Raw genomic sequence first — 22,158 nt, 5'->3', positions numbered from 1 at the left:
GTTGCTGATGCCATACAACAAACTTCTCCTCTGTCATCCCCTTCTCCTTCTGCCTTCAATCTTTCCTAGCATCAGGGTCTTTTCAAATGAGGCAGTTCTTCCCTTCAGGTGGCCAAGGTATTGGAGTTTCAGCTTCAGCATCAGTCCTTCCAATGAATATTCAGGATTGATTTCCTTTAGGATGGACTGGTTGGATCTCCTTGAAGTCCAAGGAACTCTCAAGAGTCTTTTCCAACACCACAGTTTAAAAGCATCAATTCTTCAGCCCTCAGCTTTCTTTATAGTCTAACTCTCACATCGATACATGACAACTGGTGAAACCATAGCTTTGACCAGACGGACCTTTGTTGGCGAAGTAATATCTCTGCCTGTTAATATGCTGTCTAGGTTGGTCATAACTTTTCTTCCAAGGGGCAAGCATCTTTTAATTTCCTGGCTGCAGTCACCATCTGCAGTGATTTTGGAGCCCCCCCAAAATACAGTCTGTCACTGTTTCCACTGCTTCCCCATCTATTTGCCGTGAAGTGATGGGACCAGATGCCACGATCTTAGTTTTCTGAATGTTGAGTTTTAAGCCAAATTTTTCACTCTCTTTTAGTATAGATTTTGAAAAGGCCACAGGTAAAAGATACATTCGTTTCCTAACAATTGATAATAACTAGTGGTTTTCCCAGGTGGTGCTAGTGGTAAAGAAACTGCCTGTCATGCAGGAGATGTAAGCAATGTGTGTTCAGTCCCCGGGTTGGGAAGATCCCCTGGAGGAAGAAATGGCAACTCACTCAAGTATTTCTTGCCTGGAGAATCCCATGGACAAAAGAGCCTGGCTCACTACAGCCCATAGGTCACAAAGGATTGGACACAATTGAAGTGACTTAGCATACATGTACACAACAATTACTAGTAAGAGAAACCTAGTATCTTCTAATATTTTTGTCTTATTCTGGTCTTATGATTTCTTAAAATAGATACATTATGGGAAAGAAGAGTTAATGGGCAAATGTCACAGTTTTCTTTATTCACCTAATTATACCTTAGCTTTTGCTTAGGTTAAGATTAATTTTCCTATTCTGCTAATGTATAGGAAATGCCTTTAGTCTTTTATGGTAAAAAAAGATGCCTTTGAAATTTTTAAGAATTGAGAAACTATTTCAGATAAGCCATCATGTGCATAAAGATTAATTTATTCATGTGAAGTGTTCAATAATCAGAAAAGACTGATTTAAATAAAACAATTTCACAGTTACATAATTATTTTTGTTATGGACATTGATTTCTTCTAAGAAATAAAGTACCTGTCTACATGAAGAAAAACTAAAATAATGGTAAACAAATGTTGATTGGATCCAGCTAAGTAAGCAGCATCTTTGGTTTTACAGATATTGTTAACTGTCTTTAATTCTATTTAAGTGTCTGTAATGAAACCTTGCAATTGGAATAATAACCTTATTTCTGAGACTAATAAATGTTTTTCAGCTCCTCTGTCCTAAATTCTCTGCCTGATAATAATCCTTTTCAAGGGAAAAAAGAACATAATAAGTGATAAATCTACACCAAAACATTGCTTTTATCTGAAAAGTCCACACACCATCTACTTCTAGTAAACCTGGAAACTAGAGAAAATCAAAGACATTAAAACCTTTTAATGTGATAATCAATGTCAGTGTATGTAGGATCTTGTTATATTTTATAAAGATTTTCTTTCATATCACAATGTCCAATTTTGTTTTCCTGATTTCTCACAACTGAGCTAAACATTTGTGGGATTTTTTTTAACATCTATCTTCTCTATAGACCATGAGCCTTTTGAGAGCAAGGACTGACTTTATTCCCAGTGCTTATCACATAATCTGCACTAAATAAATATACATTTCCAACCTGCACTACTACCTAAAGTAAAGAATTTTTAAATTTTACTGTCTTCATCTTAGTTACTCAAAAACGTTTTCAAACTTCTAGGGATGCCCCTTCGGCTTATCCTAGGATCTGGTGAGTAGAATATGTCCTTTTTCTACACCTTTCATGGCTGTCTGGATTTCGATGATGCCCTCGGATCTCTACCTTTCACATCAGTGAGTCCCAGTGTGCAGGCGTCCCCCAAAGCAACTTCCTACTGCCTTCATCAGTTTGCTTGGCTGAAGGATGGCGGCCACTATCATTCTCAGAATGCTGAGAATGTAACGAAATAAAGATGGTAGGCTTCCCAGGTGGCATAGTGGTAAAGAATCTGCCTGCCAATGCAGGAGATGCAAGAGATGTGAACTCAGTCCCTGGGTCAGGAAGATCTCTTGGAGTAGGAAATGGCAACTCACTCCAGTATTCTCACCCGGAATATTCCACGGATGGAGGAGTCTGGCCAACTACAGTCCCCGGGGTAGCAAAGAGTTGTACGTAACCGAGCACAACCACCATATACAATACCAAAGATGGTGAGAATAATCTTCTAATTGTATTTGCTTATGATGCTCCCACCTTTTAAGTAATTTTCTAACCACGGGAATTTTAAAAGGTGGTGGTAATGAGATAGTACAGGACTTGGTGAAATGCTGGCTCGGAGTTCCTCCTCCAAACCTCTGGACTGTAATCTTTTCTCTTTTACCTCTTCTTCAGCTTCTTCTTCTATAGTAGAGCCCCTAAAGTGCAGAAGGAAAGTTAATTTGAATGTGAAAATGACTGTCCTGCAGTTTTCTCAGGGTGGACATTCTCCGTGAACTCTTACTGTGGGGATGTGTTTCGCTCTCAGTGTTAATAACTTCCTGATGCTCTGTGCTCTTAATGCCAGCACCCACTGTTTAATGTATATCCCAGCAAGCAATAAAGACCTTAAGACTTCCCATATCCCTTTTTCTCCAGTCTTCTCTTCCCAGTGTTGTAAGCCTCTTAGCCTTATGGGTCCAGTCCAGGACCAACAAAGTACCATATTCCATACATACAAATATAGCACAGATAATCATAGACATTATCCCATTTTTCACATTAGCTTAGCAAATAATAATATGTATACAGGAGTTCTATAGGTATGACTCTCAGTTTTAGATTGTCTGTCTGATTCATCCTTTATTTATACATTTATTCTAACTCTAGAGCTATTCCTCCCAGGTACTTTGAGATAAAAAGCAGTAGATCCCAAGTCTTCCTCTCTGTTCCATGATTAAATGACTCTCTTTAGAGCTAGATTTCTTATTCCAGATTGAGTAGCTTCCTTGTCCTGGATGGAGATATTGTCTGTCTTGGACATTTGTCATCCTGAAAGCAAGGTAATTCATTCATGTCTGTCCTCAACTTCTGTCTGTCTTCTCATGTTTTTAACCCCCACTGTATCTCTAAAACAATTCATATCTCTTTTCACTATTAAACTTCTTTTTCCAGAGTTATCCTCCATAGCCTATAATCTTTCTTAAATGCAGAATATAATCTCCCTTCATTGCATTTCATTACCAAATTTATAATGGCAAAATATTTTACTTTTCATGTTACAGTTCTTTTATTCTTTCAAGAGGAGGCGCTGTCAAGCGATCATAGGTACCTAGAATTGCTCACAGTATTCCTTGTAAGGGCACATGATAAATAGATTAAGATATTGCTTGACAGTTGAATTTTACATGCTTCATGACAATGCTGATCCAGTCTTAAACATATTGGTCTAATTTAAAAAACAAAACCTAAGTCAAATCTAATTAATAATACATTCTAGATTATTTGGAAAATATAGTTCATTTCACCAGCCAGAAGGAATTTACCTTTTTCCTTTCAATTTTTATACACATAAATTTAAATCAATCTATTAAAATGTGATCTGTAATACACATAGAGAATTGAAATAATCGAGTATTTCTAAAAAACGTATATATAAAAATGGTAATCGGGAACTATTTTTAATATTTGGCTGTTTATTCTGGTGTATCTTTTCCTCATCTTTAAATAGTTGTTTGGTTTTCTAGACTGGCCAGCAAATATTTATTTAATCTATAAAGTTACTGAAATGCTCTCCATCTTTAACAATGGTGAAATATTGTATCACAATTTTAGTGATTAAACAAAAGTAAAATGCAATAAAAACAAAATTAAAATATTTATCTTAAATATTGAGAATTGACACAAAGTATATTTGATTTTCATTTGAATGAATATCAAGAGATAGTTGAAAAATTTTGTAGATATGCAGTGCTTTTACAAAACTTTTTTTGAATGGTGGCACTAGTTATCAGGTTTATTTCATTCCAAAATTCCTTTTGGTCAATGGAGGCATATTATTAACACTAGTTAACACTAGTTAAGTATCAGTTGATATACTGGATATGTGAGGTCTTAAATACTGAAATATATATAATACTCAAGTTATGAATACTCAGCTGGAAAAGTCCCATGCTGGTGAATGGTTCTTTTACACTTCAGCTTCCTTCTTCACGGAATTGCCGCTCTGGGGAGCAACCTTGCTATGCAAGCTGATAGCACCACCTACTGTCTAGTACCCAGGGCCCATGCAGAGGGATTTTCTTATCTTCTCTCAGGGTCATTACAGCCCTTTGGTGCTGGAGTCCTTATCTTTCACTACTGAGAATTAGTTTATTTGACTGAAAACAATTATCCACACAATCCTCTTAAAGACTTTTTTTTTAAAACCTCCCTATGGAGGTTTGCCTAGTCAGTTACTTCAGTTAGATCTTATTCTTTCACTTACTTTCTTTCTTTAAATATCATGTTTCTGTTTTGCTTATTCTAGTCTCCTTTCCTGGAGATCTCCTTTCCTCAGATCATGAACTCCTTAAGTCCAAATTCAGACTTAAATTGAAGAAAGTAGGGAAAACCACTAAACCATTTGGGTATGACCTGAATAAAATCCATTATGATTATACAGTGGAAGTAACAAACAGATTCAAGGGATTAGATCTGATAGATGGAGAGCCTGAAAACTGGATGGAGGTTCGTGACATTGTACAGAAGGCAGTGATCAAGACCATCCCCAAGAAAAAGAAATGCAAAAAGGCAAAGTGGTTACAATGAGGTACCATTACACGCCAGTCAAGATGGCTGCTATCCAAAAGTCTACAAGCAATAAATGCGGAGAGGGTGTGGAGAAAAGGGAACCCTCTTACACTGTTGGTGGGAATGCAAACTAGTACAGCCACTATGGAAAACAGTGTGGAGATTTCTTAAAAAACTGGAAATAGAACTGCCATATGACCCAGCAATCCCACTTCTGGGCATACACACTGAGGAAACCAGATCTGAAAGAGACACGTGCACCCCAATGTTCATCGCAGCACTGTTTATAATAGCCAGGACATGGAAGCAACCTAGATGCCCATCAGCAGATGAATGGATAAGGAAGCTGTGGTACATAGACACCATGGAATATTACTCAGCCATTAAAAAGAATTCATTTGAATCAGTCCTAATGAGATGGATGAAACTGGAGCCCCTTATACAGAGTGAAGTAAGCCAGAAAGATAAAGAACATTACAGCATACTAACACATATATATGGAATTTAGAAAGATGGTAATGATAACCCTATATGCAAAACAGAAAAAGAGACACAGAAATACAGAACAGACTTTTGAACTCTGTGGGAGAAGGTGAGGGTGGGATGTTTCGAAAGAACAGCATGTATATTATCTATGGTGAAACAGATCACCAGCCCAGGTGGGATGCATGAGACAAGTGCTCGGGCCTGGTGCACTGGGAAGACCCAGAGGAATCGGGTGGAGAGGGAGGTGGGAGGGGGGATCAGGATGGGGAATACGTGTAACTCTATGGCTGATTCATTTCAATGTATGACAAAACCCACTGAAATGTTGTGAAGTAATTAGCCTCCAACTAACAAAAAAAAAAAAGTGGTTGTCTGAGGAGGCCTTATAAATAGCTGTGAAAAGAAGAGAACTGAAAAGCAAAGGAGAAAAGGAAAGATATACCCATTTGAATGCAGAGTTCCAAAGAACAGCAAGGAGAGATAAGAAAGGCTTCCTTAGTGATCAGTGCAAAGAAATAGAGGAAAACAATAGAATGGGAAAGACTAGAGATCTCTTCAAGAAAATTAGAGATACCAAGGGAACACTTCATGCAAAGATGGGTACAATAAAGGGCAGAAAAGTGTGGACCTAACAGAAGCAGAAGATACTAAGAAGAGGTGGCAAGAATACACAGAAGAACTGTACAAAAAAGATCTTCCTGACCCAGATAATCACGATGGTGTGATCACTCACCTAGAACCAGACATCCTGGAATGTGGAGTCAAGCATCATTTAGCAAGCATCATTATGAACAAAGCTAGTGGAGGTGATGAAATTCCAGTTGAGTTATTTCAAATGCTCAAAGATGGTGCTGTGAAAGTGCTGCACTCAATATGCCAGCAAATTTGGAAAACCCAACAGTGGCCACAGGACAGGAAAAGGTCAGTTTTCATTCCAATCCCAAAGAAAGGCAATGCCAAAGAATGCTCAAACTACCACACAATCACACTCATTTCACACGCTAGCAAAGTAATGCTCAAAATTCTCCAAGTCAGGCTTCAACACTACATGAACCGTGAACTTCCAGATGTTCAAGCTGGATTTAGAAAAGGCAGAGGAACCAGAGATCAAATTGCCAAAATCATTTGGATCATCGAAAAAGCAAGAGAGTTCCAGAAAAACATCTACTTCTGCTTTATTGACTATGCCAAAGCCTTTGACTGTGTGGATCACAACAAACTGTGGGAAATTCTTAAAGAGATGGAAATACCAGACCACCTCACCTGCCTCCTGAGAAATCTGTATGCAGGTCAAGACACAACAGTTAGAACTGGACTTGGAACAACAGACTAGTTCCACATCGGGAAAGGAGTACATCAAGGCTGTGTATTGTCAACCTGGTTATTTAACTTAGATGCAGAGTACATCATGAGAAATGCTGGACTGGATGAAGTACAAGCTGGAATCAAGATTGCCTGGAGAAATATCAATAACCTCAGATATGCAGATGAGACCACATTTATGGCAGAAAGTGAAGAACTAAAGAGCCTCTTGATGAAGGTGAAAGAGGAGAGTGGAAAAGTTGGCTTAAAACTCAATATTCAGAAAACCAAGATCATGGCCTCTGGTCCCATCACTTCATGGAAAATATATGGGGAAACAATGGAAACAGTGACAAACTATTTTTGGGGGGCCTCAAAATCACTGCAGATGGTGACTGCAGCCAGGAAATTAAAAGACACTTGCTCCTTAGAAGAAAAGTTATGACCAACCTAGAAAGAAGGAAAGTGAAGTTGCTCGGTCATGTCCGACTCTTTGCGACCCCATGGACTGTAGCCTACCATGCTCCTCCATCCAAGGTATTTTCCAGGCAACAGTACTGGAGTGGGTTGCCATTTCCTTCTCCAATGACCAACCTAGACAGCATATTAAAAAGCAGAGACATTACTTTGCCAACAAAGTCCTAGTCAAGGCTATGGTTTTTCCAGTAGTCATGTATGGATGACTGGATCTGAGAGTTGGACTCTAAAGAAAGCTGAGTGCTGAAAAACTGATGCTTTTGAACTGTGCTGTTGGAGAAGACTCTTGAGAGTCCCTTGGACTGCAAGGAGCTCCAACCAGTCAATCGTAAGGAAATCAGTCCTGGATATTCACTGAAAGAACCAATGCTGAAGCTGAAACTCCAATAGTTTGGCCACCTGCTGCGAAGAACTGACTCACTGGAAAAAACCCTGATGCTAGGAAAGATTGAAGATGGGAGTAGAAGGGGACGGCAGAGGATGAGATGGTTAGATGGCAACACCGACTCGATGGATATGAGTTTGAGTATAATTTCCAGGAGTTGCTGATGGACAGGGAAGCCTGGTGTGCTGCAGTCCATGGGGTTGCAAAGAGTCGGACACAACTGAGAGACTGAACTGAACTGAATTGAGTCTTATTTCCTATTTTCTGAGAGGTAGACATGCATCTAGTGTTTGACAATACAGGAGAAAGACTGACTTGAAAGACTGTGAAACTGGGAGGCTGTTGCTAAGCACCACTGATGTACTGAGCCATGTAGATGACAGGAACAGAGCTATTAAGCACCAACTGAAATCCCAATGTGAGTCAAAGGGTCTTGTTGGCAGCTTTTAAAGAGATCCTCAGCACAGGCAACCAGAGGGCAGGTTAAGCTGAAGACCAGGCATACACCTTCATTCACAGTGGCAGAACTTCAGAGAAGGTGGATTCTCAGCCTGGGCAAGGGCCCACAGTCAGAATCAGGGCCCTAGTTAGAAAGGAGTGAGACTGAAACTTGGGATGCAGATACCTGTTTGTACGGTCAGTCCACTCAAGGTGGTTGTTTTGTTCTCTGTACATCTGCTGCTCCACCTACACCCTGCTCACATGACTGACCTTCCTACGTACTTCTCCCGGGTCCCAGCCGGTGAGTGATCTTATCAAAGGCCTGGTGAGGGGCATGCCCCTCTGCTGGGACCTTGATTACTCCGTTCCCCCTGAATACCCTCTGGCCCTACAGAGGGGGCCCTCTGTCTTGCTGGAAGACAGGAAAAATTTCTCTTTGCTCGAAAACCTATACAGAAGCTTCAAATTAGTCAAATATCTTACAAAATAACACTGACCCTGCTCAGAACTTGTCTTATCTCTCTCTTACCAGCTAATTCTAGACTCAAATTTTAGTTATGACCCACCTGGGAAAGTGCAGGGTCTATTAAGGGAAGAGAGAAATATATGGCAACGGATCTCCTGGATCTGATTAACATTTACCAGCAGGAATTCAGGGAATAAGCCTGGAAGTAGATCCCAAGGGTGCTGGATCAAGAGGATGGGATATGAAGCTGGAAAAGGAAAGCATACCAATATGGTGGTAGTATAGTCCAGGGATACAGGATTTAACACACTGGCAAGAGCCCTGGAATGTCTCTCGGAGGCTTGACTATCCTATTTCTGTTACATTAGTCACATTTTAATCTCTCCTGCCTCATCTATAAAGTAGAGGACTTGACATTGTAATTCAACTGTACTTCAATAAAAAATAAATTAAAAAAGGCAGAAACCTCCCACAACACTGAAATTCAACTATACTTCAACTAAAAAGAAAATTTCTTTTAAAAAAAAGGAAAATAGAGGACTTGAACAGAGCTTACTAATCAATTGTTTCAGCAAATATTTACTAGCTTTTCAACGTACACTAAGTAGTGGGTCTTCAATGTTCCTCAAGATAGACATAGCCCTTCAGCTCCTGGAGCTTAGTGGGAGAGACAGATAGTAATCAAGTAAACAAAGCAATTAAGTAATTCAGATGGCAACAACCTCTCTGAAGGAAATAAGATACTGTAATAGTGAGTAGTGGAAGGGAGGGCCCAATTTAGCTAAGGTGATCAGGAAGGGCCTCTCTTAGGAGGTGTTATTAAGCCTACAACTAAAAGATAAGAAATCAGCCATGTAAACAGTTTGAGTAAAAGGTTTCCAGGTCAGAGGGGAATGGAAACATAAAGGCCTTAATGTGAGAAAGGGATTGGTACTGGGCTGTGCTTAGCTGCTTTAGTTGTGTTTGACTCTTTGCAACCCTATGGACTGTATGTAGCCCACCAGGCTCTTCTGGTCACGTTCTGGATTGTCTTCCAGAAGCTGATAAAAGGTTAGAGATACACTATGTTCCCTTACTGTTGTTTTGCTGCTTAGGTTTTGGAACTCTACTTAACATCAGGAAAAAAGTGAAAAAAAGTCTAGGCAAAACTACCTTTGACGTATAGTACAAATAAAATAGAGTTTCCCAGGTGGTGTTAGTGGTAAAGAATCCACCTGCCAATGCAGGAGACATAAGAGATGTGGGTTTGATCCCTGGGTTAGGAAGATACCCCGGAGGAGGACATGGTAACCCACTCCAATATTCCTGCCTAGAGAATCCTGTGGACAGAGGGCAACAGTCCATAAAGTCTCAAAGAGTTGGACATGACTGAACCAACTTAGCATGCAGGCACGCATAGATAAAATAATTTAAGTAATTTAAAGTTACTAATATGAACTTACATTGCTATTTTTGGATATAAACAATAACATTAGATTTCATTTATTTATCCTGCTATATACCACGTACTTTATAAATACTTCTTAACTTTAATTTCCCCAACAACTCTTCAAGATGGCTAATATTATTCCATTTATAAATGAGGAAACCAAAGCCTAAAGAAGTTAAATAACTTGACTGGGGTCACTTAGCACCAGCAAGAGGATTTTTTCCTACTGTGCTGTGCTCAGCTGTTTCAGTTGTGTTTGACTCTTTGCAACCCTACGGACTGTAGCCCACCAGGCTCTTCTGTTCATGGAATTCTCCAGGCAAAAATACTGGAGTCGGTTGCCATGCCCTCCTCCAGGGGATCTTCCTGACCCAGGGATTGAACCCCTGTCTCCTGTGCCTCCTGCACTGTAGGCAAATTCTTTACCACTAAGCCACCAGGAAGCCCTTTTTCCTACTACTTGCACCAAAAGCCTACTCGAGCAGACCTGATTGTGTATTTCCAAATACAAAATCCAAAGACCTTTATTTTAATTTAAAGCTTTGGCCCTGAAATATAGCATATTACTTTATGACAGAAGAGAAAAAGAGCTTTTCTTTGATGGATACAACGGACACCAAGTTCACTTTTCTAGTTTGCATCTAACAATTCTCTTCTTAAGATAAGAGGATACTATTTCAACAAATTAGCCCAGGTTCAATATGGATGGCAGGGCTAAAATAATTCAACTAGGTAAATTCAGTAAATAAAGGAGCAAGAACTACACAACAATAACAATAACAAAGATAAGTAACCAATAGCCTATTAAATATTTAAATTTTTAATGATTATGTCTGAAGAAACTCCTCAGTGTTTTATAATCTGAGGGGCTGTTGCTAGCAACTGAGGGAGATTTGGAGTGCACTAGAGAAGAATTTACAAATTAAACTTATATTTTAAGGGCCAATCCAAAGGCTATAAATCCAGTAGCTAAAATTCAGATGTGTATAGACATATAAACAAGCGAACTTCATACTGTTGCTGAGCTTCAGTCTCTTAATTATAGAACAAAAAGTCAATGTTATCTTTTCAAAATTCTCAGGAAAATTACAAAGGACTAAATGAAGGCACATTTTCTTGGCCCAGAAATATACTTGTTGAGTTAGCACAGGATCAGATTCAAAGGCTATAACCAGCATGTACTGAGGCAAAGATAATAAACAGGTATATTTGGTCAAGTAATTCAAGGTGGTAAAAGAGATAGTGGCAGTTTCAGCTTAATAGGGCTTCCCTGGTGGCTCAGATGGTAAAGAATCTGCCTGCAGTGGAGGAGACCTGGGTTTGATCCCTGGGGTGGGAAGATCCCCTGGAGAAAGGAATGGCTACCACTCCAGTATTCTTGCCTGGAGAATTCCATGGACAGAGGAACCTAGCAGGCTACAGTCCATAGGGTCACAAAGAATCAGACACAACTGAGTGACTAACACCTTTCACTCAGCATAATGATGAAGAGAAGACATGCTGAGAGGAGATCTGTCTAGTCTTTCTAGTCAAAATGAGAAACATAATGACTTGAAACTACTCCATTATAAATTTCCAGTGACTCTCATTCCACCTGTAATGGAACCTGATGGAACTGAGTGACTAGCAAGGTTAACAGGATAAAGAAGTGAGACCCAGGGTGAAAGGAGCAGAGGTGGGCAGTGGTCCTCAACCTAGACTGTGCATTGCCTTGGTGGAAGTTTAAGAGGGAGAAAAAATGCCCATGACCTTACCCCAGAACAAAGGAATCAGACCCTGTAGGTGTGGGGCCTAGGTATTAATAAATTTGAAAAACACCTTAGGGGATTCTAATGTCTAGTATGGATTGAGAATCACTGGGTTAAAGAAACTCAGGAGCTGCAAAGCAAAGTGGAGGGAGAAGGTGAAGGGTTACAAAGGGAATGGATCTTGACAGACTGAAGGAATCATGCCCCTTACAGAGCTGAGGGCAGGTTGAAGAGGATGAAGGAGCCACACCCCGACCCCTTAATCCCCTCTGAACCTTGTATGGTTTGGAAGATATAATTTAAACATACATCAGTTAAAGGACCAAGGCTTCTTCCTGACTTTTCATGTATGTCACTGGCTGAAATAAAGACTGAATCGCTCTTCTTCACTTTTAAGTGCTTAGCACTAAGGTTTCATTCTTTTCCAAGGTTGTTCTTAAAATGGAAATAGGAAAGTTTCAAATGGATTCACTTTCTCTGCCATCCATCATGCATTGCGTGTCACCTGTAAATTATTTCAGTTTGAGCTGGTGCCTGAAGACTGACTGAGTTTCAGTTGCTAAGTGTCTGTGGTAACCAAGCCCTTCATAGACTTACACTGGACTGTTTACACTGCAAAGTTTACATATGAACTACTTGACCTATGCATGGTCGGTAAGAAAAAATTACAGAAACCCCATCACTTCAAGTCATACCTACAAAAAGAAATTCTGAGGAAACAGAAAGGTTCCTCTTTAGACTTTGAGTTGATGCAAGTTCAGAATAAAGAGTAAGCTAGGAAGCTGAGATTTTATGAATCCCAAGACAGCTTTTTCCCCCCCAATATAAAATGTCTCTACTGGTTCTTATATTTCCCACATAAATCATGTATTGCACAAGTACAAGTGCAAATATTACTTCAGATAAATAGCAGCATAAGTTCAATTTATCACTTTAGCCAGTCAGCTGGCAGAATCCTGGGAGAGCAAGAAGAATCACCAAGTTCTAATAAATGAAGAGAAAGATGTTAGGTTTGGGACGTTGCCTTGGACTAGTAAGACTCTAAATTGGGAGACTCCAGACTTAAGCAATTTCTCTGAACTCAGTGGGTATATGTGGGTGCCAGACATATATTAGCTTCTTTAAGTCTGGGTTTGGTGACATGGGGGCTTAGTATGAACATCTCCATTTTGAGCCTGTAGTCTTGTCTTTAATATACTTCTTAATTGAAAGAGTGCTTAAACATAATGAAGCCTGCTCAAGTAAGAGGAAAACATAGGGTTAGGATGAAGTCTCTTGAGTTCTGTTCCCTGAAGTTCATAGTAAATCTGAGCTTATTCCAGAAAATATGCTAGATATTCACTTTGGATTAGTCCTGTGATCTTATATTACATTGGAGACTCTACTAATAGATAGAAAGATGATTATACTTTCTTTCCTCTTTGACAGACAAGGGAATATATTGGTTACACCACTCAAAACATTCTAATACTTAAATAACCTCCTTATGTTAAGGATGGAAAGTATTAGTTTAAATAATATTAAGGACCAATCTTTAAGGTGTTCTAATGCCATGCAGAATAAACTCTGATATGGAAGCAAAATATTATATGCCTAATATCCCATTTGTTAAACATCTATCCTGTTCTCTTCTTTGCCATACTGTAAGTTTTAAGATTCTCAAGTCTCCTTTTAGTCTCTAACTAATCTAATGACTTTGAGAATGCTTCTCACAATAAGACTCTTAGGAAGAAAAGAGAATATTCCCTTGAGCTGCAAAAAAGCACACATTATCCCATATTGTAAAGCCAGCTCTGATGAAGTAACAAATTTAGGACATTCACAAAAATATCACTCCTACCTCTTATCCAACGTGAAGACCTGTGAAAGTGTTTGTCGCTCAGTTGCATTCAACTCTTGGCAACCCTGCAAAGCGTCTCTGTCCATGGAATTCTCTGGGCAAGAATACTACAATGGGTAGCCATTCCCTTCTCCAGAGGATCTTCCCAACCCCATGATCGAACCTGGGTCTCCTGCACTGCAGGCAGGTTCTTTACCATCTGAGCCACCAGGGAAGCCCCTGTAAAAACTGCATAATCTACTTTAACCTTCCTCTGTTTAAAAGAAAAATCTTTTAAGATACCTGAATTTCTCAGTATATTGCTATATCCTGTGAAAGGGACCTTATAGTTGTCAGAAATCTGTAATTATGATTGGTAGACTTATGTAATAACTTCTTGCTCAAATAATAACATTTAAATTGACTGCTTTTTTCTGAAAAGTATAAATGCTTGCAGGATTTCTTCACTAAGCATGAAGAGCTTCATAATGTCCTTCTTGTTCCTTTATATTTAAAATAGCAATAAACCTATGCTTCTGTTCCATTCCTTATTTAAGAGTTTGAGAGACATTGTCTCATTTAAATTCACACTGCTAAGTGCTATGATGGAGGTTAAACGAAGAATCATAGCTGTCAAGAGGAAGTAACAGTTCTGTCTGAGAATGAGGACCTGAGAAAGCTTCACATAGGAGATGACATTTAAGATGCTGTAATGGAACAGTAAAATCTCTGCAAGCAAAAAAGAGGAGAAAGGATTGGCGAGAGAGCATTTCAGGTGGAAGAAGTTGAAATGCCTTGAGAACATAAAGTACCATAAGTTCAAACAATATTGCCCATTTCAATGTGGTAAGAATGGGAACTGGTTACTAAATGAATCTGGAAGAATTGATTGAGTCAGATCAAATGCCATATTAAATATTTTGGAGCTTTTTAAAATTTAAGTTGTGATATGCCAACAGATGTGTGTGAATCGAGAAGTAATGTGATTATCTATTTACTTAGACATGTAAATAGCAGAAGGATGGAAGATATACTGAAGAGGAGAAAACCTAGATACAGAGATACCATTTAGGAAGCTACCTGATTAGTCTCTGTGAAAGATGACAAGAACAGTAGTAATGAAAAGATAAAGAGATCAGAAATTCTAAAGACATTTCAGAAGTGTAATCCTCTAGAAATAGAAAATGAACAAAAAGGTTGGATGCACCTTAAGGGGTTGGTTATGGAAAGGGGTCACAGTATCTCTTTTTAATTTTACACTTGTAATATTTGCACTGTATACCAATGGACTGTTTCAGAGGTGAAAGAGGAGTAAATTAATTACTTGAAGTTTTCCATAATTCTATTATCTGTGATTAAAAGCCTATAGTCATAAATGTAGCCTATCTTAGTGGAAATCATCAACAACAATTAAAATATCCTATACTCTCTATGAGACTATCCCAACATTTCTACTCTAGAGAACTTTAATAATATTCTTGCCCTGAATATCTTCCACTATCTTCCACCATAGTGACTCATCTTCCACCATACTGACTTCCAACTTTACTCTTATCCCAGAATGTAGCTATGTGAATAATGTAACCACTTTTTTACATATGCAAAATGAGTTTTGACTTTCAGTTCAGTTCAGTCGCTCAGCTGTGTCAGACTCCTTGCGACCCCATGAACCGTAGCATGCCAGGCCTCCCTGTCCATCACCAACTCCCGGAGTCTACCCAAACCCATGTCCATTGAGTTGGTGGTGCCATCCAACCATCTCATCCTCTGTCATCCCCTTCTCCTCCTGCCCTCAATCTTTCCCAGCATCAGGGTCTTTTCAAATGAGTCAGCTCTTTGCATCAGGTGGCCAAAGGATTGGAGTTTCAGCTTCAACATCAGTCCTTTCAATGAACACCCAGGACTGATCTCCTTTAGGATGGACTGGTTGGATCTCCTTGCAGTCCAAGGGACTCTCAAGAGTCTTTCCCAACACCGCAGTTCAAAAGCATCAATTCTTCGGCACTCAGCTTTCTTTACAGTTCAACTCTCACATCCATACCTGACCACTAGAAAAACCATGGCCTTGACTAGACAGACCTTTGTTGACCTTTGTTTTGGCTTTACAGAGGGTCAATAATTGAACATCATAAGATGTTTCTATAATCCCCTCATTCACTCTTTATTTATCAATGATTCCCATCTTCTGAATCATTTCTCTTTAATTTGAATTTTATTATTTTTGTCTTTAAGTTTCACTCACTTTTATGGTAAACACTTTTGGTAATATTTTTCATGAAAGATAAATTGAAAATAAATGATACAAAGTAAGCCATTGATGTGTTACATCATTGGGATAAATGATGCTAGGTAATTTTAGAGCTCTAGTTTGATAAAAGTCGCTAACTCAAGTGACAAGGCTTAGCATTAAGGTGTTTTAAATTGTTATACATTCAGATTTAATTTTAGAAAAGTTATGATCATGGAATATGCATCAACAAAATAAATTGATAAATTATCTTCATCTCCAGCCAACCACATTATATAATTTTCCAAGAGATGAATTTTAATGTAATGCAGGGAAGCTTTATTCTCTGAGCTCTCTGTAAAACTTGTTATCAGAGACAGACCTTGTCAGCATTTTGATTTTTATTATAAATTCCAAACTATTAATAAAAACAAAAACATCAACACCAATTTATAAAAGAAGTAGGAGAAGAGGAAAACATGTACATTTCTACATATTTTGGAGTCATTCAAGACAGAAAATAATTTTCTCTGCAAGGGCAAGACAGAACTGGGTGCTCTGAATGCATATTGTTGAGATAAGCAAACCATTTGGTTCTAGAAGACGGGAGCCATATTGAATGACTGTGTGCATGTGTGTGTGCTCAGTCTTTCAGTTGTATCTGACTCATTGTGGCCCCAGGAACCCCCTGGCCCACCAGGCTGCTCTGTCCATGGACTTTTCCAGGCAAGAAGACTGGAGTGGGTTGCCAACCCAGGGATTTATTGACAGATATTTATTGAAGTTCTACCTCTGTGTCAGGCACTGGGATTACAGCAATGTACAAAACTGATAAAAATCCCTGCCCTCATAGAGCTTAATTTCAAAGTGTGGTAAATGTTAGAGGTAAATGCAGACTGTTACAAGAACCCATCCAACATAAACCCAATAGTTGTCTAACCATTTGCTCAAATATCTCTTGGAAAGGGCTAAGAAACTGATTGCTATGTTTCCTCAGGAGTGAGTTTAGGCAGTAGTAGACTAGAGAGCCTGAGAATGATGGAGTAGGGTTTTGTTTACACCTGAAGACCCTGTACCTTGCAATTATATTTTTTGCAATGGGTAACCACAACATTGATGGGGTGCACTTAAGTTAGTTAAGGATGTCTCTTGCACAAACCTAGACTGGAATACATACAGGAATGTGCCAGCATTGCCTATATAGATGTATGTACGCTTCAAAATGGAAAAAAAGGCAGAAACTTTTTTAGCATAATGATGTATAGAAAATATATAAGACAACAAGGGAGTTGATCCTTGAGAAAATTGGGACAGTTTACCGATATGTTTTATTGTAGTGAGGGATAATTATTAGTTAACATTTAATGAGCACTTATTCTAGGTGGGCACTGTTTTAAGCCCTCTGCATGTTCTAGTACAGATGTGGGATATCTATGTGTGAATGTGAATACTAGGTGTAAATAATCTAGCTTCATGTATTCTTTTAATTAATGTTTAAAAAACCACAGAGATACAGATACTGAATAACAAAATGGAAAAAAGATGACTTCTAAACAAAAGAGATGAGATGAATCTTACAGAGGATATGACTGAAGCTGAAACAACTGAAAGCAACATAGCTTAAAAAAGCTAAGAACTGTTTTCATTAACATGACTGTATTCTAGGAAGTTCTTGCCCCAGAAAATAAAATTATAAATAATTTTTTTTGCTTGTTTTAAGAATGTCCTGAAAATCTATAGATCTGAACAAAAGACTACTCACACAGCCTTCATCGGTGTAAATAGCTCCCTTTCCAGAATAAGAGATCACTCAAATGACTGTTCAAATGGCTTTACCCTTCAAGTATGGCTTCATAATCCTTGCCTCACCTTATCAACAATCCTACCATTTGCCTATCCTGAAGTTTGCCCTATCCAATCAGACCCACTACCTCACATTGAAAGATATACTCTAAAATTAGTCAAGAGGATCAAAAATATCCACTTTGGCAGATACTTTGAACTGAAGTCACTTACATAGCAAAGGGCACTTGCAGATGTAATTAAGGTTACAGAGCTGGGGAAATTACCCTGGATTTTATTGGTGGGCCCAATCTTATTACAGGTGTCCTCTGTTTACGGTCAGAGGGAGATGTAAAAATTGAAGTAGGGTCAAGAGAAATGCAACTTTGATGGCTTTAAAAACAGAGGAGGGACTTCCCTGGTGGTTCAGTGGTTAAGACTTCATCTTTCAACGCAAGGGGTGTGGGTTCGATCTCTGGTCAGGGAGCTAAGATTCCACATGCCTCTGGGCCAAAAAACCAAAACATAAAGCGGAAGCAATACTGCACCAAATTCAATAAAGGCTTTAAAAATACTCCAAATTAAAAAAAAAAAAAAATCTTAAAAAAAAAGAGGCAGAGGGAAGAGACCATGAGCCAAGAAATGTGGGCAATATCTAGAAGCTAGAAACACTGGGGAAACAGATTCTTCCTTAAATCCCCCAGAAAGAAACACAACTCTGCCAACCCCTTGCTTTTAGTTCAGTGAGGACCATGTTTGACCTCTAACCTATACAACTATAAAATAATAAATTTGTGAATTTTTTTAGCTACTAAATTTGTGGTGATTTGTTATGGAAGCATAGAAAACTAATACATGGTACAATATAAAAGTTCATCATTTTTGTGTATGGATATCCAATAGAACCAGTGGCACCATTTGTTAAGACTATGCCTTCCCTATTGATTTACATATTTGTTGAAAATCAATTGATCTCATATATATGCCTATTTTTGGACTCATCTTTACATTTCACTAATCTACATATGTATATATGTATAGTGTATTATATGTATATGTATAGTATTATAATATTAGCATCGTAATATATAATAAGGATTTTTCTACTTATTAGAATTAATAGAAGCTAGGCATAATCTATTCTATTTATCTTTTTATATTACAACTATCATTTTTATACTTTGTATAAATTTTCCTTTGGGGTATCATTAGAAACTCATGGTCTTTTAAAAATTCAGTGAGCTTTAATTTAACATGATTATTATAATTTCTTATTATCAAATTGACTCAACTTGGTCAAGGGAACATCCTTAAACTGGCCTGTTTTGCTTGTTTAGAGTTCCCTTTAATGATCCCAAGAACATCCTGACTTTCTTTAAAAAAAAATTTTTTTTGGATGCTTTCCAATTTTTTCCTGCTGCAGGACATGACATTAACTATCCTCAAAAACCTCAGTTTTCTCTAGAAGAGAATGACATTAGAGGTCAAAGTATGGGCCCAGAGGTGGATTTTATAAGCATGGTGGTAAGCAAAAGTGCTTCTTCTGTGGCTGCACTGGACTGCCACAGTAAAGATTGCTTTTTATGGCTCACTTTGGTAGTTTCAGTTTAACACATTCTGTCATTGTACTTTACTTATTGTTGTATGGTTCCATCAATCACTAAGACTTTCCTCACATTGGTACTTCTAACAAAACAAAACAAAATAAAAGCCAGAAGTAGGATATCATTTTTCATCTTATACACTAGAGATTAAGAAGATCGATGATGCTCAGTATAGGCCAGAGGGAAGGGAAACAAGACATTCCCATCAACTGTTGCTGGTAGTGTAAACCAGTATTACATTTTTAAAGAACAAGTTGGTAACATCTGACAATGAAATACTTGTTGACTTAGAAATTCCATTTTTACAAATTGTTCTTACATATAAACTCATATACAAGTACATATGATTATTGCAACATTGCTTGACATAGTATATAACAGGAAACCATCTAATGTCATCATGAGCTGCTGCTAAGTCACTTCAGTCTGTCCGACTCTTTGAGACCCCATAGACGGGCAGCCCACCAGGCTCCCCTGTCCCTGGGATTCTCCAGGCAAGAACACTGGAGTGGGTTGCCATTTCCTTCTTCAATGCATGAAGGTGAAAGTGAAGTCGTGTTCAGCTCTTAGCGACCTCATGGACTGCAGCCTACCACGCTCCTCCGTCCATGAGATTTTCCAGGCAAGAGCACTGGAGTGGGGTGCCATTGCCTTCTCCAACTCATTAAATAAATTATTATGGTACAGCCATAAGATAAAATGCTATGGAACCACTAAAAAAAAATGCATTCCCATGGAAAAATGCCTAAGACACATTTTTGGGTGAAAAAGTAACCTAAAGAAAAGTTAGTTTAGTTTGATCCTCTGTGTGTGTCTGTGTACATATACATATATATACACATATGGATCATATAGATATACGTTTGCACTCTAATAGCAAATGTCGGGATATATCAGAAACAATGGTTTTACCTTTGGAAATCTGAATAGGGAAGATCAGAGACAGCAAGACTTTTACTCCCTATTTTATAATCTTTTATACTAATATTGCATTTTTTAAATACTGTCAAATTAAAACAGGGGATAGAAAAGAAGGTTGTGATTACAGTGTAGCAACTTTCTAACAAAGAATTAGCTATTGAAATATGCTTTGGAATCTTATTAAGCCTAGGTTGAAACATGAAGAACTATGACATTTATTTACTGGAGATGGAATCCATGGGAAAGAGCTATGATGGGAGAGCTTATATTATCACTGGCATGTGGAATAGCAAAGCACCAGTATTTGGCACTTAATGAAGAAACTCCAAAAGATAAACGAGTAATATGACTGTGGCAAAGGATATGGCAGTCATAGAGGCAGTGGAGGCTATCTATTTTCAGCTGAGACAGCTGAACATGTGTACCCTGCAAAAGAGTGTTTGTGGCATTTTAGGAGAAACCCTTTTACTTCTTCACAAGGTTGAAACAACCTGAGGGAAAAAGCCATACCAATGCAGGAAATACATGAGGTGCTCAGTCGACAGTGCAAATCTGAGAAGGAGGAACCAATCACTCCTGTTAATGGATAGGGTGTCACTGCAGGAGGATGAAGCAAAAGAGGTGATAATGAACTCTCAAGTGTAACAGGTGGTGTGTCTAAGGGCTGTCCTGAGATGATCCTATATTCTTGGGGAGAATTGTTAGGAAGAGGGCACAATAACCTTGGTGCACAACAGTAAGGGCTATCTGCTGTGGGAAAGAATGGTGTTCCTGAAGCACTGAAGGAAGAGGTAATGATTAGCAGGCTGCCATGACAACCGGGCAATGCTGGATAGATATCAATTTCTTATCACAATGAACTAAGCCCAGGAGAGTGATATTTATCACACATTTCCTCCATATAATTAAAGATACCAGAGGACATGGCCAGGAATTGCTCTACAAGATCTGCAAGGCCTACTCTATGATGAACACATCCATCAAGAACAGTTTTTTCTTGCTGCTGTATCACTGCTGCATATGCCAGAGGAATAGTATTCTCTGTTTTGGTGAAAATCAGGAATGAATATTTATGAGACTTCTGCAAAAACAGCTTTGAAGACCATTACTGCAAATTCTTTCAGTTAGAGAGACTAATGCAAGGACAGTCACTGGACCTGCACAACTTTTCTGATCTGAACCTGGAAGCTCATATGTATGAACCCCAGTGGTTTCTCACTCCTTTCACTGTCTAGTTCCCACTCCACATGGTCTTCCACATCACTGACTTACTGCTTTGTGAAGGACTGAACATAATCTTTCATGCAGCCTTGGCTCTCCTAAAGACCTCAAAGGGAGATTTTCTGCAAGCTGAATTTGAAGGTACTTAAAAGTTCTTCAGAGCTCAGCTTTCTAGAGTTAATCAGAGATGGCAGAGTAGGAAGGAGGCTCAAGAAGGAGGGAATACATGTACACATATAGCTGATTCACATTGTTGGACAGCAGAAACTAATACAACACTGTAAAGCAATAATTCTTCAACTATTAAAAAAATCAAGTTATTCAGAGATACAAGGCAGAGGAAAATGTAAGAAGGTTAATGGAGCAGGCTTGCAAGATTAAGGTATCAACCAACTAAGAAACTGAGGGAAAAAGAGAAAGAATATCAGACAATGTGAGAGGCATCTGCAACAGGAAGACCCAGTGGATCTATAGTTTGTATATTTGCAGGTAACTCTCCTCCTGGGTTTATACAAGGAATCTTCATAAGCTGAGAGAAAGGGAGGGAAAAGGAAAGAAAGTGGCTATCAACCACCTTCAAAAAATGAGAAAAAAGGAAAATGACAAAGTACTGTTTTAGCTGTGCATGGTCACATCCTAATCTACTTTATTCTTTTCCTTCATAGTGTATTATATCCTTCAAGATCCCAAAGAAAAGCAATGATTTAGTCAAATATTTGGTTAGATATAGTAACTAGTTATATTTGTTCAACTTTATCACTAGTAGTGTCAAGTTGAGAGCACTCTAAATGTCCAATACTTAAATTTTAAAGCAACTTAAAATGTTCATTGCCTCATACCAAGCTTCGCGTTTACAAGATGCATAAA

The 22,158-nt window shown here is 38.4% G+C and overlaps 1 pseudogene; it reads left to right on the top strand.

Moving 5' to 3' along the window:
* Positions 1-20,307: 20,307 nt before the first annotated feature.
* On the top strand, positions 20,308-21,765 carry LOC122446789 (annotated as a pseudogene).
* The last annotated feature ends 393 nt before the right edge of the window (positions 21,766-22,158 follow it).

The sequence above is a fragment of the Cervus canadensis genome, chromosome 8 (genome assembly GCF_019320065.1).
Source record: "Cervus canadensis isolate Bull #8, Minnesota chromosome 8, ASM1932006v1, whole genome shotgun sequence".
In the NCBI taxonomy this organism is placed as follows: domain Eukaryota; kingdom Metazoa; phylum Chordata; class Mammalia; order Artiodactyla; family Cervidae; genus Cervus; species Cervus canadensis.
This window is presented reverse-complemented; position numbering and strand designations above follow the sequence as displayed.